This window comes from Nycticebus coucang, chromosome 8 (genome assembly GCF_027406575.1).
Source record: "Nycticebus coucang isolate mNycCou1 chromosome 8, mNycCou1.pri, whole genome shotgun sequence".
NCBI lineage: Eukaryota > Metazoa > Chordata > Mammalia > Primates > Lorisidae > Nycticebus > Nycticebus coucang.
In genome coordinates, this window is record NC_069787.1 from 10,434,617 (window position 1) to 10,450,274 (window position 15,658).

The 15,658-nt window shown below is 44.0% G+C and overlaps 1 protein-coding gene across 6 annotated transcripts in view; it reads left to right on the top strand.

The window, feature by feature from the left end:
* Positions 1 to 15,658, top strand: part of SRGAP3 (SLIT-ROBO Rho GTPase activating protein 3) — a 261,624-nt gene that overhangs the window by 34,504 nt on the left and 211,462 nt on the right. The window lies entirely within an intron of this gene.

The window sequence follows — 15,658 nt, forward strand, 5'->3', positions numbered from 1 at the left end:
AAAAATTTGTACCCTCATATTAATTTGAAATAAAAAAAAAAGAAGAGGTGGGAGAGGTTGGCCACGGCATGGTCACAAAGGGCTTTGGAGATTTTAAGCAGGGAGGTGACAATTTCCTGGTTTAGAAAGATCTCTTCTCCTAGAACATGGAGAATAGCTTGTGGGCAGGCAAAAGGGAGCAGTGAGACCATCTAGGAGCTACTGCAGGCAAGGAGTGATGCCTGCACACCAGAAAATGCAGAGACGAAACCATCCCTGGGGTATGTGGGTATGAGGCCCGGTAACATCCGAAAATGTGAGTCTTCTGGTTTAAAGGAGGATGCTGTCTGCTCTCCTTTTGCCCATCTGGTGTGCTCTCTCTTAAAAATGTTATTTCAAATAGGTATACTTTTCCGTATGTCTATTAATTACACATTAATAAAAAGTTAGGAAGATGCCACTTAAGTTTGCTGATCTGAGAGAAATCAAGGTGCAGGTGGGGCAGAGGTCCTATAGCCCTTGGCTGGTTCTTCTGAATAATCAGATTATCTTAGCAGCCTCTGAGGAATCCACAAGAAATTGCTTTATAAATCGCGGTATTCCCAGATACCACTAACCCCGGGGTTAACCCTGGGGGATGTACCTCTCCCGGGCCCTCGTTCTCCCCAGCTTGAAGGTGGCTGGGAAACAGAATTAGTCATAGCTTGTTTGGGGAGCTTGGAATGAGAGAAAGACAGAGCTGGGTGGTTTTCAAAGTTTTTTCCGGGCTGTGGTGCAGCCTGGAGGATTAGAGATTCCATACATCTTGTGACCAGATGTGGTATCTTCAACTGGGACTGGGCTGTATCAACAAAAAAAGAGTCAGCTTTCAACAACTCTTCTTTATTTACCTGTTTATTTTGCTATTTTCATTGTGTTTGTGTGTTTAGGTTATAAAAGTAATGCCCACTTCCCTCTGTCAGCGGTTTATTAAGAAAATGTTCAAGCATATAGCAAAAATACCTAATTGAAGAAAATCAGATCTGTCAGACGTGAACCATTAAGAACGTGAAAGGTTCTCATAATTCTACCTCCGGAGAGATCTTTCCTGTCACTGGTATATAATCCTCCAGAATATTTTGTAGTGTGTATTAACATTATTATGATTGATTTAACAATCAGATAATATTATTTATACCATTTTTACTCCTTAAAAAAATTTAACAATTTATCTCGGACATCTTTGCAGGTGAGAATTTATTCATCTACCTTATTCTATTTTTAAAAGTAGTTTTACTGAGCTATGAATGATGTATCGTAAAATTCACCCGTTTTGAGCATATGATTCATTGACTTTTTAGTAAATTTTCAGAATCATGCAACTAACATCACAGTTCAATTTTAGAACATTTCCGTCACCCCTAAAAGATTCCTTATGCCCATTTGCAGTCACTCCCTGTTCTTATCCCTGTCTCCAGGCAACCGCGAGTCTATTTTCTGCTTCTATAGATTTGCCTTTTATGGGCATTGCATATAAATGGAATCATACGATATGTGTTCCTTTGTGTCTAGCTTCTTCTAATGAGCATGATGCCTTCAAGTTTTCTCCATGTCATGGCACAGATCAGTTCCTTTTCATTGCTGAATAATATTCCACTTCAGGCTCAGGCCACATTTTGTTCATCCATTTATCAGTGGGTAGACATTTGGGTTGTTTCCAGTTTTGAGCTATTGTGAATAATCCTGCTATGAACATTTATGTATAAATCTCTGTGTGGACATATGCTTCGTTCTTTGAGGGCCTGGATAGAGTTTCAGTTTATAGCTATACCATCATACATGTTTAGCCAAACCCCATAGGTGACCATTTACTTAGTTTTTGATTTTTTTTTTTTTTTTTGAGACAGAGTCTCAAGCTGTTGCCCAGGATAGAGTGCTATGGCATCATAGCTCACAGCAACCTCCAACTCCTGGGCTCAAGCGATTCTCTTGCTTCCGCCTCCCAAGTAGCTGGGACTACAGGCGTCTGCCACAACGCCCAGCTATTTTTTTTTTTTTGGTTGCAGCCATCATTGTTGTTTGGTGGGCCTGGGCTGGATTCGAACCCGCCAGCTCAGGTGTATGTGGCTGGTGCCTTAGCCACTTGAGCCACAGGTGCGGAGCCTAGTTTCTGATTTGTTAATGGTATAAATAATGCTTAATCAGACATCTTTGTACAGATACCATTGTGCATAAGGGTGAATGTTTTTGAAGGCTATATATTTAGAAGGGGTAGTTCTGAATCAACAGATGTAAACTTTTGAAATTCTAGTAGTTAGTGTCAAATCATCTTCCAAGAGAAGTTGCCCCCAGTTTATACCTCCCACTCTGGTAATAGACAGAGTGACTTTTTTCACACACTGTTGACACGTGCCAGAATTTATTTGCAGTTTTTGGCTGGAGCTGGGTTTGAACCCACCACCTCTAGTACATGGGGCCTACTCCTTTGAGCCACAGGTGCCGCCCATTATTTTATTTTATTTTTTTCAGAATTAATATTTTAATCTTTTCTAATCTCCTAAGTGAAAAGTCTCTGATTGTCATCCAAAGTAGCCTTTCTCCTTGGGAGGGAGGTTGCTGACTGTTTGTCCTTTTCTTAATTTTTCACTGGGTTATTCATGTTTTCCTGTGGCTTTGAAATAACTATGTTTTAAGAGACTGGCTCTTTGCTTATAAAATGTACTATAAACTTTTTTAGTGCTCAGTTTACCCCCTCCAGCCCCCAAATTCTGTTCACGGTACTTGTGCTAGACAGATGTTTTACATTTTGAAGTAATCATATCTGTTAGGAAAAAAAAAACCCTGGCGAATGTTTTACAATATCACTTAGCTGTTTATAATATCCCCAGAAGGAGGTGAGGAAGGCAACGTATTGATGAGGGAGAAAGCTGAGGAACGGGGCATGTTACATGTGCTCCATCTACCAAACATCTGGATGATTAAAAGACTTTTTTCAACCTTTTATTTAGTTGTGTTGGTGTCATATAAATACAGCCTCCATGTGTTAGTGCAAAGCCCAAGAACTGAATCTGGTTATTTTTTGCCTCCTAGCTTCTTGCTAGTAACAGTCATGACATGAATATTAATTGAATGCATGCTCTGTGCTATTTGTTCCCGTCAATCCTTTCAAGAACTCTGGAGATATGTATGATTATTTCCCCAGGTCCTGAGATTTACTGTGGGATGATGGCTCTCAGCTGCCTGTCCTCTTAGAGAACTGCCTCTACTGAGCAGAGCTTTCCTGCCCAAGATTTCATCCCCTTTCCCGAGGCCCAGACCTGTTGCCCTGTCCTGGAACAGCTGTGAAGGGCCATCTCCAATTCGAGGCCATCACTGGGCCAGGGCTGTGGCCCCGCTTCTATCTCTGCCCATTCACAGATTTTGACAATGACAGCACGCCTTCACAGACTTTCTGCGTGTAGTCTTTATCTCATCATTTGCCTCCCAGGGACCACAATCCACGGTGCACAGATAATCTGACTGTCTTCTCCTCATAGACCCCCTGAGATGAGATTACTTGCCCTATTTTATAGATAAACATAATGGAGATTTAATGGCTTTCCCAGAGTCAGTACTTAGCAGATCCTGGGTTCAAACCAAATCTAGTGATGCCCAGAGAGCCACCTTTCTAAATTGTTACCCTCTGGGTCTGGGAATCTAAGCAGGAGAAACCATGGGTTATAAAATGAGATTGCTGGAACAGAACTCAAAGTTCATTTAGAGATCCTGTTTCTTAACCTCTAGATCTGAGTTTCTTCCTCTGTAAAACAGGGATAATGGTACCTAATGCAAAGTGTTGTGACCAACTCACCTTGGTTTGCCTGGGACTCTCCCAGGTCCAGCCCTGATAATCTCACATCCCAGGAACCCTCTTAGTCCCTGGTTGGCCAGTCTATGCGAGGATTGACTGAAGCCCTCAGTGAATTCATCCATTCAGTCCTTCATTAAGCAAATCTTTCTTGAGCATCTGACATGTGCCAGGTGCCATTTGGGGGCCCAGGGATAAAGAAGCAGGCGGAGGCAGAGGGTCATGAAACAGACCACTGAGGACGTGCTATGACAGACGCTGAGGTGACTGGGGGACGGAGGGTGCCGGGCTGAGGACTGGAGACAGTGTCCTGTTTGAGGGAGCGGGGATAAAGATAAAATTTACCATTTTCACCATTTTAGGTGTACAGGTCAGTGGCCTTAAGTACGTTCCTATTGTGCAACCATCCCCACCATCCATCTCAGAACATTTTCATCTTCCCAAACTGCGACTCAGTCCCCATTAAACACCAACCCCTCTCCCCCAGCCCCCGGCACCCACCACTCTACTTTCTGTTCCTATGAATTTGACTACTCCAGGGACTTGATGTAAGTGGAATCATACTGTATTCGCCATTTTGTTTTTGGCTTATTTCACTTAGCATAATGTCCTTAAGGTTCATCCATATGGTTGAATTTCTTTCCTTTTTAAGATTGTATAATATTGTATTATATGGCTAAGATGATAGAATGTTCATCTGTTTATCTGTGATGGGTATTTGAGTTGCCTCCAATGCTTGGCCATTTAATGAGTAATGAACCCACATTTTGTAAGCACTGCATATAACTTTGCTGTAATTTCTATCCCAGTTTGCTTGAGTGCAGGGAAATGATGAACACAAAGAACCAGGAGGCATGAGATACAGAGTCAAGATTTGGGTGTGGCCAGCCCATTTATTCTGTCACAGCCTTGACCCCTCTCATCTATGAATGGTGATTCCTAACACCTACTTCAGGGAGAAGCCCTTGTAAAGATCAAATCTGATATGTTGTGCAAATGTGAGGGCTGTGTTGGTCAATATGGTATAGCCACCAGCCACACGTGGCTGCTAAGCATTGAAATGTGGTTAGTTGGCCAGGCGCGGTGCATCCTGCCTATAATCCTAGCACTCTGTGAGGCTGGGGTGGGAGGATCCCTTGAGTTCAGGAGTTTGAGACCAGACTGAGCAAGATTTTCTATTAAAAATAGAAACATCAGCTGGGCAGGGTGTTGGGCGCCTGTAGTCCCAAGGACTACCCGGAGGCTGAGCCAGGAGGATGGCTTGAGTCCAGGAGTCTGAGGTTGTTATGAGCTTGGCCGAGGCCATGGCATTTTAGCCCAGGTAACAGAGAGAGACTGTCATCAAAAAAAAAAAAAAAAAAAGAAGAAAAGAAAAAGAAAGAAAAGTGCATACCAATAACAAAAGGACAATTTGATAATCTAAATAGTCAACTATTTAAAAGATCAGTAATACACTTCAAAATTCCACATCTCCAAATAAAAATAATGAAGCTACACCTTGAAGTGGATGAAATAAACACAAGGTAGAGTTGGTATATAGCTTAATTCCACAGTTGTTAGTGAAAATATTCTGAATTACTTCAATCCCATAAGACACATTAAAGCTTCTTTATAACCTAGCATGTAATCAATTTTAGTAATCATTTCAAATTCTATAGAAAAGAATCTGTGTTTGTGTATTGTCATAAGCATGTTCTTAATATGATAGTTCAAAACTATTATATGATTGGTTTAGTGATTATTCTAAGATGAAAATATCTTTGACTTAATGTTGACTAATGTATTTTAGTACTTTACCACTCCCCCAAGAAGGACCTAAGAATGCCTTAACTCATTTTACTTCTTTCCCAGCTTCTCTTTTAGTATTTTCATGTATTTTTAATCTAGGTTCATTTTTATACGTCTTCTTTCCTTTTTTTTTTGAGACAGAGTCTCACTCTGTCACCCTTGGTAGAGTGCTGTGGCATCATAGTTCACAGCAACCTCAAAGTCCTATGCTCAAGTGATCCAGTCACCTCAGCCTCGCAAGTAACTGGGACTTACAGGTGCCTACCACCACTCTAGGCTAGTTTTAGCAGAGAGGAGGTCTCGCTCTTGCTCAGGCTGGTCTTGAACTCTTGAGCTCAGGCAATCCACCTGCCTTGGCCTCCCAGAATGCATTTTTACACCTCATAATTTTTCTATAGGGGGCACCTGTGAGAAATACCTTGGCAATAAGGGATTGGGGAAGGGATTTAACATCATTTGCTCTCGTTAGTGAGACGCAAGAGAGCACAAAAGTGTGAACGTCATTGGTTAGCAGTCTCCACACCTGTGGCCTAGGCGGCCATGGGATTACTTGATTACTTCTATAAATAGGATCGGGAGCAGTTAGCCGAGGCTCCTCCTTCGGCTCTGCTTTTTGCTAGGACACTTGATCTGTGCTCCCCTACTAAGACTGCTGCTGAGATTGCTGCTGAGATGCTCGCTCCTGCTAACGTTGACTGTGACTTCTAAGGGGCTTCGGCATCTGAGACCTCAAGGAGACCTACCCTGAGTAAGCTGGTGCGGTGGCCTGCGTGCAGACAGTTGAGTGGGCCGGGGTGGAGACCAAGCGTCTGGGTCAGGGGCTGGAGACACCGTGTCGCGGGCCCTGACAATTTTCATTATTGTTTTGTACAATTAATATTAACCTCTGTTACCCTTTTCGTTACTCTTTCCTTTTTTTTCTCTATTTCCATGCTTCCATTTAAAATCACTTACTGCTTGAAAAACTCCCTTTAGTATTTCTTTCAGTTCAGGTTTGGTGGTGATAAATCCTGTTACGATGTAGATACTGTGAAATGTCTTTGTTTTGACTTCACCTCTGAAACTTACCTTCACTGGTTATAAAAGCTGTATTTTTTTGTCCTTTTCTTTCACTAATTTAAGAAATGTAATTTTGTTGTCATATGAGGTCTGACAATTGAGTTTGGGAAATCATCCTAGAAAAAGTGATATAGACCTCATCCCTGAATATCACTATGGTCACCTTCAAAGCACTCCCTTGGGAAGCTAAGTGCCAACGCCAGTGCCTAGGCCATCCTTCAAAGCAATTTTGGGACTCTCTTTCTGGAATGAGATTGATGATGTTGACAATCAGAGTTGTCATCATATTACCCTTGATGTCCTGAATGTCATCAAAATGTCTTCCTTTCAATATTTCCTTTATCTTCAGGTAAAGAAAAGAGTCATTGGGGGCCAGATTAGGTGAGTAGGGAGGGTGTCCCAATACAGTTTACTGGCTAAATTCCTTCACTGACAGTGCTGTGTGAGCTGGTGCATTGTCATGATGCAAGAGCCATGAGTTCTTGGCCAAGATTGTCAGTTAAGATTTTCCTGTTTCTTTATTGATGTTTACTTGGTCTGCTGTGCTTTGCATGGTCAGCAGACAGTTTTGACACACAATTCAATGCATTTTTGCATTGTTTTCATCAGTTCTGCTTATTACTGGCTGCTCTGACTTCTCTTAATCAGAGATGCTTTCTCTCTCTAGAAAAACAATTAATCCATGTGTACACTCCCATTTTCTTCACGGCATTATTCTCATAAACTTTGACTAACATTTCCCTGATTTCACTTCCACTCTTGCTGAGTTTAACAAGAAATCTACAAATGTTTGTTCATTGCTCTAATTCAAGCTCCAACATTCTTGTGAGGGCGCATAAAAACATGCAATAACAAAAATGTACATGACTCAGCAGGACGCCGCCACACATTGACACGAACACAGCTGTGAGGCACTGATATACCAAAGTTATAAAACCTTACCGAGTTGTTTGTATGTGTTGCCAATGTAAGCCAGTGGTGGCGAGTTCTTGAACTTAATTGTCAGTCCTTGTATGACTTCCATTATTTCCATTGGAAAGTTATTGATCATTTTATTATACTTTCTTGAAGAGGATAATTCTTTTTCATTTTGCTTTGTTTTTTTTGTTTTGTTTTTATTTTGTGGCAATTTTACTATGACTTTACTAGGTGAGATATTTATTTATTTTTGAGACAAAATCTCACTCTGTTGCCCTGGGTAGGGTGCTGTGGTGTCCACCACAATGCACAGCTAATTTTTCTATTTTTAGTAGAGACAGGGTCTCGCTCTTGCTCAGGCTGGTCTCAAACTCTTGAACTCAAGCAATCTACCCACCTTGGCCTTTCAAAGTACTAGGATTACGGGCATGAGCTGCCAAGCCTGGTTTAGGTGAGATTTTAAAAATCTTGATTAAAATTTGTTGAATTTATTGGGGAAAAAAAAAAAAGAAATGTGCTTAGTCCCAATAGACATGTGCTGTAAAGGTAAAATATACACTGAATTTTGAGACCTTAGTATGGAATAAAAAGAACATAAAGCTATCTTTATATTGATTATGTGTTAACGTAATCATAGTTTGGATTATTACATTGAAGAAAATATATCATATGGCTTGCTGCATATTTTGACTGAACAGCACTGGTTTAGAGTTAACCATGCATTTTTGAGTCAGTATTAGCAATCTTCTGGGTTCTCTTGTCTGGGTTTGGGGTCTAAAAGGAGATTCTCTCCCAGAGCTCCAGGCAAATGATTTACATCACCAAGGCGCTGCAGTCTAAGTGGTGATCAATGTTTATGGCCCATGGAAGCTTAAACAAGCCAAAGGAAGAATAGGTCTGAGCATTGCTGCCAATAATGTCCAGCGTCAGCGCAGCCCCTAGCTGCCTCCACAAAGGGCGGTTTTCAGCATCACCACTCTACTGGGATTTGTGATTTAGCTCCGTGCCTCCCTAGTGACAATAGATTTCTTCATTTCAAAGCGTAACTTCTAGGGAGGCTGGGGCTGGGGTTGGGGAGGGCCTGCGATTTCCCAGCTTAGGCCTCTGTGTATTGCTAATTGTATTATCACAGTTTCTTTAGGGAAAAATCATGCATTCATTTAGGACTTTTAAAAAAGAGACCTTAGGGAGAGTTAAGATCTGTTCAGTACTGTGTTTGAGTGTAGAATTTTTCCCCTGTGAAGCAGAGGAGGAAAGAACTTGTATTTTGCAGTTGGAAGAGTGCTCTTGTGTGCAAGCCCTCCCCCTTCCCCCAGCTTATCTCCTGGCCAACTGGATGTCCTGGGAGCTGAGACAGCGGAGTGCACATCACGCTGGGGCCAGCGGAGGCAGAGGCATTTCTAGTCTAGGCGCAGGACAGAGCTGGCTGCAGTTGACCTAGTCCCTACTTTCTATTTTCTGACTCCTGCTCTGTCCAGAGGTGCATCCAGGACTCCTGTGGCCTTTCTGGCATGACCTCTGACCTCTCCCACTTTTCTGAGCATCACACAGGTCCCTGCTCCAGTGGATTTTTGTCATAACAGGTATCCTGACTTGTGGCCTAAAGTGCCCAAGGTGGGCTCCCGATGCTTCATTCATTCGCTGCTGCTGGTGGTCTCTGAATAAGGGAAGTTGCAGAACCCATGGCAGGTCCCACCTCCAGTAGGTGCAGGGGGAGCTAAACCCTTCCTGGGATGTAAACCGTGGCCTATGAGATGTGTGGCCTCTCTTGTGTGTTGGTCAGGGATGGGGGACAGAAGGGAGACACCGGCTTAGAGGTGAGAGACCTGGTTCTGTCATTGCGGAAGCCACTTAGGCCGCTCTCTGGGCTTTTCGTCTCCATCTGTAGAACAGGGAAGATGGTTCCTGTCTTGCCTGCTTTACAAGCTTGCGAGGATCGAGTGAGATCCCAAGTGTCAACACCGTTTGCACATTGGAAAGGGTTATGTGAATGCAGGATGATGTCTTTGCTTTTTTCCACAGCACCTAGCTTCACTACTAATTTAGTTAGTTTCCAAATAGTTTTAAACCCTTGTCAGGTGCCAGACTCTGAGGTAGGCGGAAGGACGTGCGATGTTGAATAAAACATTTCCTGCCTTGTGGAACTCACAGTCCAATGGAGGGGAAAGGTAAAAAACAGGTAATTTATGATTTAGGGGCAACTGCTACGGTAAGGGTGTGGTCAGGGGCTGTGGGGACAGAAGACAAGTTACCTTTCTCAGCTGGGGAGGGCTTTCCAGAGGAAGTGACATCTTCTAATAGACAGGGATCTGGGGGATGGAAATATGGGGCCAGTTCTCAGTAAATGTTTGGTGAATAAACAAGATAAGTAAAACTGCTATGAGCTGCCAGAATAACTGCCACAAGGCTCAGTTTTACAGCAATAGATTTGTAGATAAGAAACTGGCTCAGAGGTTAAGTAATTCCCCAGGGTGCCCAGTATGTGCTGTGTGGCAGAGTTAGCACTAGAATCCAAGTTCAATGCTCAAGGTGATCTTCTTGAGCTTAGAAGAGGGGTGATTGTTTTGGTTATGGGGACAGCTGCGGTAGTAGGGACATAGCTGATAGGAGCATGGGATTTGGTGCCTTTCAGTTTAACGAGGACCAAAATGCCTTATTGAGATATTTCCTGGGAAATGGACTCTGAGTCTGAGACTTCTGTGCAGCAAGTTCAATGGGGATTGCTCAGGGATTCACATCCCTGAGAAGGAAGTAGGATTGGACAGAGGGAGAAGCTGAACTGGGGCTTCAGTCACTTCCAAAGCCCCAGCTGATCCCACAGCGGTTGCTGAAGTTGGGATGGCCATCAGAGTGGGCCCGAGTCAAGAAGAGGTGGCTGGTCTTTATGCCCTCACAGTGACCCTCAATGGTGTTAGTGTCTTCCAAAAGGGGTATGGCCTTTGGAGAGGTGGCTGTCTTTAGCCCAGAGCACATTCTGGAGAGGGGCTTGGCCAGGAGCTCTTAGCCACATACACTGTGGGCAGCTAGGGGATGGTGCCACCATCCTGGCATGGGGAATGGATACCAGCAGGGGCAACAGTACAGAGCTAGGCTGTGAGGGACAGAGGCTCAGTCCCATAGGCCCAGTGTCAGCTCAGAGGAGCCCAGGGAGTGGACAAAGAGCTTTCAGGGGGTAGGCAGGAGTCTGGGAGAGGGGGAGGTAGGTAGGCAGTTTCCACGTGGAGTTCTGAGCTGTGATGGGGAACCATCTGCTCCAGACAGAAGTTCATAGTTAGGGCTCAGGTCTTTGTTGAGCAGGGCAGGTGAGTGAAAGTCAGAGTGGCAGCCTGTCTTGGGGCCACCCCATAGAGGAACTGGGGGCTCAAATGGTGATGAAGGCTTCATGGAAGGCTTGGTCTCTGGATTGGCTGGAGTGGGGAGAAGACTGCCGAACCTTCAGGTGCTCTAGCTTTGGGGACAGGGGAGGCCAAGGCTAGCAGATGAAGTGGGAGCTGAGACTTCTCGTTTCCTTCATCAAGGAAGAGTCTCCAGGGGCCCAGCCCAGTTGCCTCAAGGGCAAGCTGATTTGGCCACTGCTCCTGCCTTGGCTGTTTCCATGGATACATTTCAAGCCGCAGTCTGGTCATCTTCAAAAGCATCAAAGGCAGCAAACCCCGTCCATGCATAATCTTTTATTATAACCTCACAAATAGCTTTTGTTATGACCCTTCCCCCATCCTTCCCACCCATTCAACACACCAAAGCAACTGGCTGGATTGTGGCACAGGCCTCTAGTGAAAGAAGCCTCTGAATTTCCCCCCGAAGTTAGAAGACCTGAGTTTGAAGCCAAACCTTGTGATTTGTAAAATTGAAAAAATAAAACCTAGGGCGGAGGGTTGTTATACGGGTTAAATGAGATAAGCCTTTCCAAAAATGCATAGTATGTTGCCTGGCCCACGGTGGATACTCTTTGAGATGTTAGTTGCTTTCCTTTCCTTTTACTAGTTGGGCCACTTAGGAATGACATCTCAGTGACAGCAGCCCCAGTCTTTGTATGGTGTTTCCTTGAGTGTTACATGTATTTGATACAGAATAAACTCTCCTTGATGTCAGTTTACTTTCCCTGTTGGCAAACACCAAGTCCCATGACTGCGGCCTCTGGATGGCTTCCTAGTTAGGAAGAAACTAGTTGATGGCAAAGGGATCCGTCTCTTTGTTGGAAGCACGCAGAGGCCCACAGAGGTGGGGCAACTCCTTGCCTCTAGAGAGTCTGTTCCAGCAGATGGCTCTGCTGCAGCTCTGCTTAGGAGGTTAATGGACACCAGATGTCTCGTCAGACAAGCTTTCATTTTCTCCTGGAACCACTTAATTTGGCTAAACATCTGCCTTGGCTTCCAGGCTTTTCCATCACCTGAGCTTCAACACAGGTCCAGTGACCAGTGGATGTCAGTGGAGCTCACATTCCCTTTTCCTCACTCGGGGCCTTGGGGTGTGCCAGTCTGATTTGTGGGGGTAGAGGGGCTATCAGTCCAGCCAGAGGGCAAGACTGGGGCATGGTAAGCTTTGGCACTGTCCTCCATGTCTGCTCTGTTTTCACTGAATCTTCCCGTTGGAAAACCAATTTTAAGCCAACGAAAGTGTATGTGTCTGATTGGGGAATAGAACCTTCTGGACCAGCACTGGCTGGCTGTCCAGTGTCTCTGGAATTGGCTTGAAAGAGGTGCCAACATGCCCACCCTATTCTGCTCTGTGGCCTCCACTGGTACATTTCCAAACCACTGATGATCTCAGGGGGTGAGTTGTGTTGGGGAACTGCTCACACAGTAAGAGTCAGGTCAGAAGCGGCATCAGCTGTGAGACCTTTCCTTGGGCATCCCTTTTTTAGAGGCAGAGTTACTGGTTCCCTCCTTATTGTGTCCCTAGCATTCAGCAGGTGCCTTTATAAGATGGCACCACTCATCTTTATTAGATGAAGATGCTCTCCATCTTCTTCCTTTTTATATTTATCCTGAAATACAGCAGAATAACATGTCATAGTCACCAATAAATATGTTCTTACTAAGAAAATCCTCGTCCGGATCCCTACATATCATACTTTTACTGTATACAGGATCTTTATTTTTTGAGACTGTCTCACTTTGTTGCCCAGGCTAGAGTGCTGTGGCATCATAGTTCATAACAATCTCAAACTCCTGGGTTCATGTGATCCTCCTGCCTTAGCCTCCCAAGTAGCTAGAACTATAGGTACCCTCCACATCACCTGGCTAGTTTTTCTGTATTTCGTAGAGATAGGGTCTCGCTCTTGCTCAGGCTGGTCTCGAGCTCCCGAGCTCATGGCATCCTCCCACCTTGGCCCCCCAGAGTGCTAGGATTACGGGTGCACAGGGTCTATCTAAAGTCTATTTAGATAGAACAATTTTAGTTTTGATAATATAGCTTATTTATCGTAAAACCAAAATGCATCGGTGACATTTAAAGGACAAACTTATTTTCTTTTTGTGGCTTGTGGCCCAATCCTCATGGAACTCAGTTTACCTTCTTCTTGGATGTAACTATTTTTCCACCCAAGCACCCAAGTGATACTGTGCATACAACTGACATATTGTCCTCCTCTCCTTTAATTAGCTTGCTTTTAAATGCCATTTTCCTGGTTACCAGCCCATCTGCAGTGTGATACTGCATTTTTTAATTCATAAGGCATTTTAGAAGATTTGATTGTTTTCTTAAACATTTACACTTAGAATGTTTAGGGTAATATTGATTTTGTTTCTTTTTATTTATTTATTTTTGAGACAGTCTCTCTCTGTTGCACCAGGCTAGAGTGCTGTGGCATGGTAACCTCAGATTCCTGGGTCAGGCGATCCTCCTGCCTCAGCCTCCTGAGTAGCTGGGACTACAGTCACCTGCCACAATGCCTGGCTAATTGTTTCTATTTTTAGTAGAGCTAGGGCCTTGCTCTTGCTCTGGCTTGTCATGTTCAAACTCTTGAGTAAGGAATCCTCCTGCCTTAGCCTCCCAGAGTGCTAGGATTACAGGTGTGAGCCACTGTGCCTGGCCTTATTCCTCTATTTAATAGCTCAATGGGGTCTGTCTCAATGGCAGCTTTCCGGTGGGCAGGGACCAAGTATCCATAATTCTTTTTGAACAAGGCTCACAATGTGAAGAAATAATGAACTTTTGCAAAATGCCAATGTATTTTAAAAAGCACTCTCCCATCAGCCATGCTTGAGTTGGGGAATACTATTATTTTTAAGGTCTTACTATCTAGGGAGAGACAGACAACATTTGAATTGTTGTCTCCAAATCCATGCTCTCAAAAACTATCATTGTAGCAATATTTATAATAAAAATGAACAAAAGCAGAAATTACATAATAATGTCCAACAATGGGAGAATGATTAAGTGTTGGATGGCCACAACCATGTGATGAAATATTATGCAGCCATTAGAAATGAGGCCTCTGAAGGGGATGTCACAACATGGAAAGTATTGTCATGGCAACAAGATAAAACGAACAAAGATACACTCTAAGGATATTGAAAACTGTTTGGTGGTAAGAGGCTGAAATGCCATGATTTTTTTTAAACTTCAGTGTTGCTAGAACATTGGTGTTACTGAAAAACAAGAACGGAAAAGTGAACACCCTGCCCCCCACCTTTGCTGGTGCACATTTGCACTTATGAATGCTTCTGAGGTGCTGACGAGGTGAGAACAACTTTCCGCTTCCAGAGAGCTAGAGTGTGTGAGTGAGTCACGGGAGTGCAGTCTGATGCAGATGATTAAGCCCACTGCGCATGCAGAATTAAGTGACTGATAACGGAGCCTTTAGCATCCTTCTTGGAGATTAAACCTTTCAGGCTTGTAGCAGCTGGGAGGTGCTGGGGATTGGAGATAGCTGGCTTAGAAAGGACTGGGGTTGCAGATATTGGATGCAGACAGGAAGGCAAATGCACCACATTCAGGTTCGGGTTCTTTTCTGAAATTGGCTGTCTCTTTGAGAAGTGCTGGAAAATGACCCATTATGTGGGGAGACAGGGCAGTGTGCCTGCCTGCTGCCTGTCTTTTGTTTGCCCATCCTCCAGGCTGGGGTTTTAATTTGGGGTGCTGGCTTATTCCTCCAGTTTGTGTGTGAGTTTTCATTCTATTTTTTTTTTTTTTTTTTTTGCAGTTTTTGGCTGGGGCTGGGTTTGAACCCTCCACCTCCGGCATATGGGGCCTGCACCCTACTCCTTTGAGCCACAGGCGCTGCCCTGAGTTTTCATTCTTGTCCTGCTTTACATGTGAATGCCCTCCAGAAAAAAAGGGCTGTCGTAGCCATGTTTACTGGGAAGAGAAAGGACTAGGCCTCTGAGCCGGCTGTCTCTTCCCGGTATCTGTTCATCCCATACATACATAGGTTGTACCTTTCTTTTTCACTTTTTTTTTAATTGTTTCAGGTTCATCGAGGGTACAAAGAATTAGGTTACATTGTTTGCATTTGTTAGGTAAAGCCCTCTTATAAATATTGTGTCCTGCACCCAAGAGGTGTGCTGTACGCAAACATTGTGCCCATTGAGCGGATGCACACCCATGCTCCTCCCTCCCTCCTCTCTGCTTCCTTGTTCCCCTGCCCCCCCCCCCAACCTGGAATTGAGTTGAGTTTATCTCTTCTGTGAGCATGTATTAGATCATCTACTGGCTTTATATTAGAATTGAGTACACTGGATTCTTGATTCTCCATTTTTGTGACACTTTACTAAGAAGTACCTTTCTTGTGCTAGAGTCACTCAATGCCAAAGACTTCACCGTCTTTGCCTTCATGGAGTTTATGATTAAACACTCGTTGTTCAGGACTAGTTGCTAATCTGCAGCGCCCGATATAAAATGAAAATGTGAGGCTACGTGTTCAAAAATGGAGAGTTTTAAGACCACGGTAGCAGAGCACAAAACCAAGCACCCTTCTGGACGCTGGATGCTGGTGGCTACACAGGCTGCGTGCCCGGGAAGCTGGTCCTGCGGTTTCTTGAGGGGACCTTGTATAGGCAGAGGGAGTTATTCTTTCCTCGTCACCCTGGTCCTCCTCATTACTGTGTGTGGGAGTCCAGCAGCCTTGGAAGGAAGAGGTGTTTT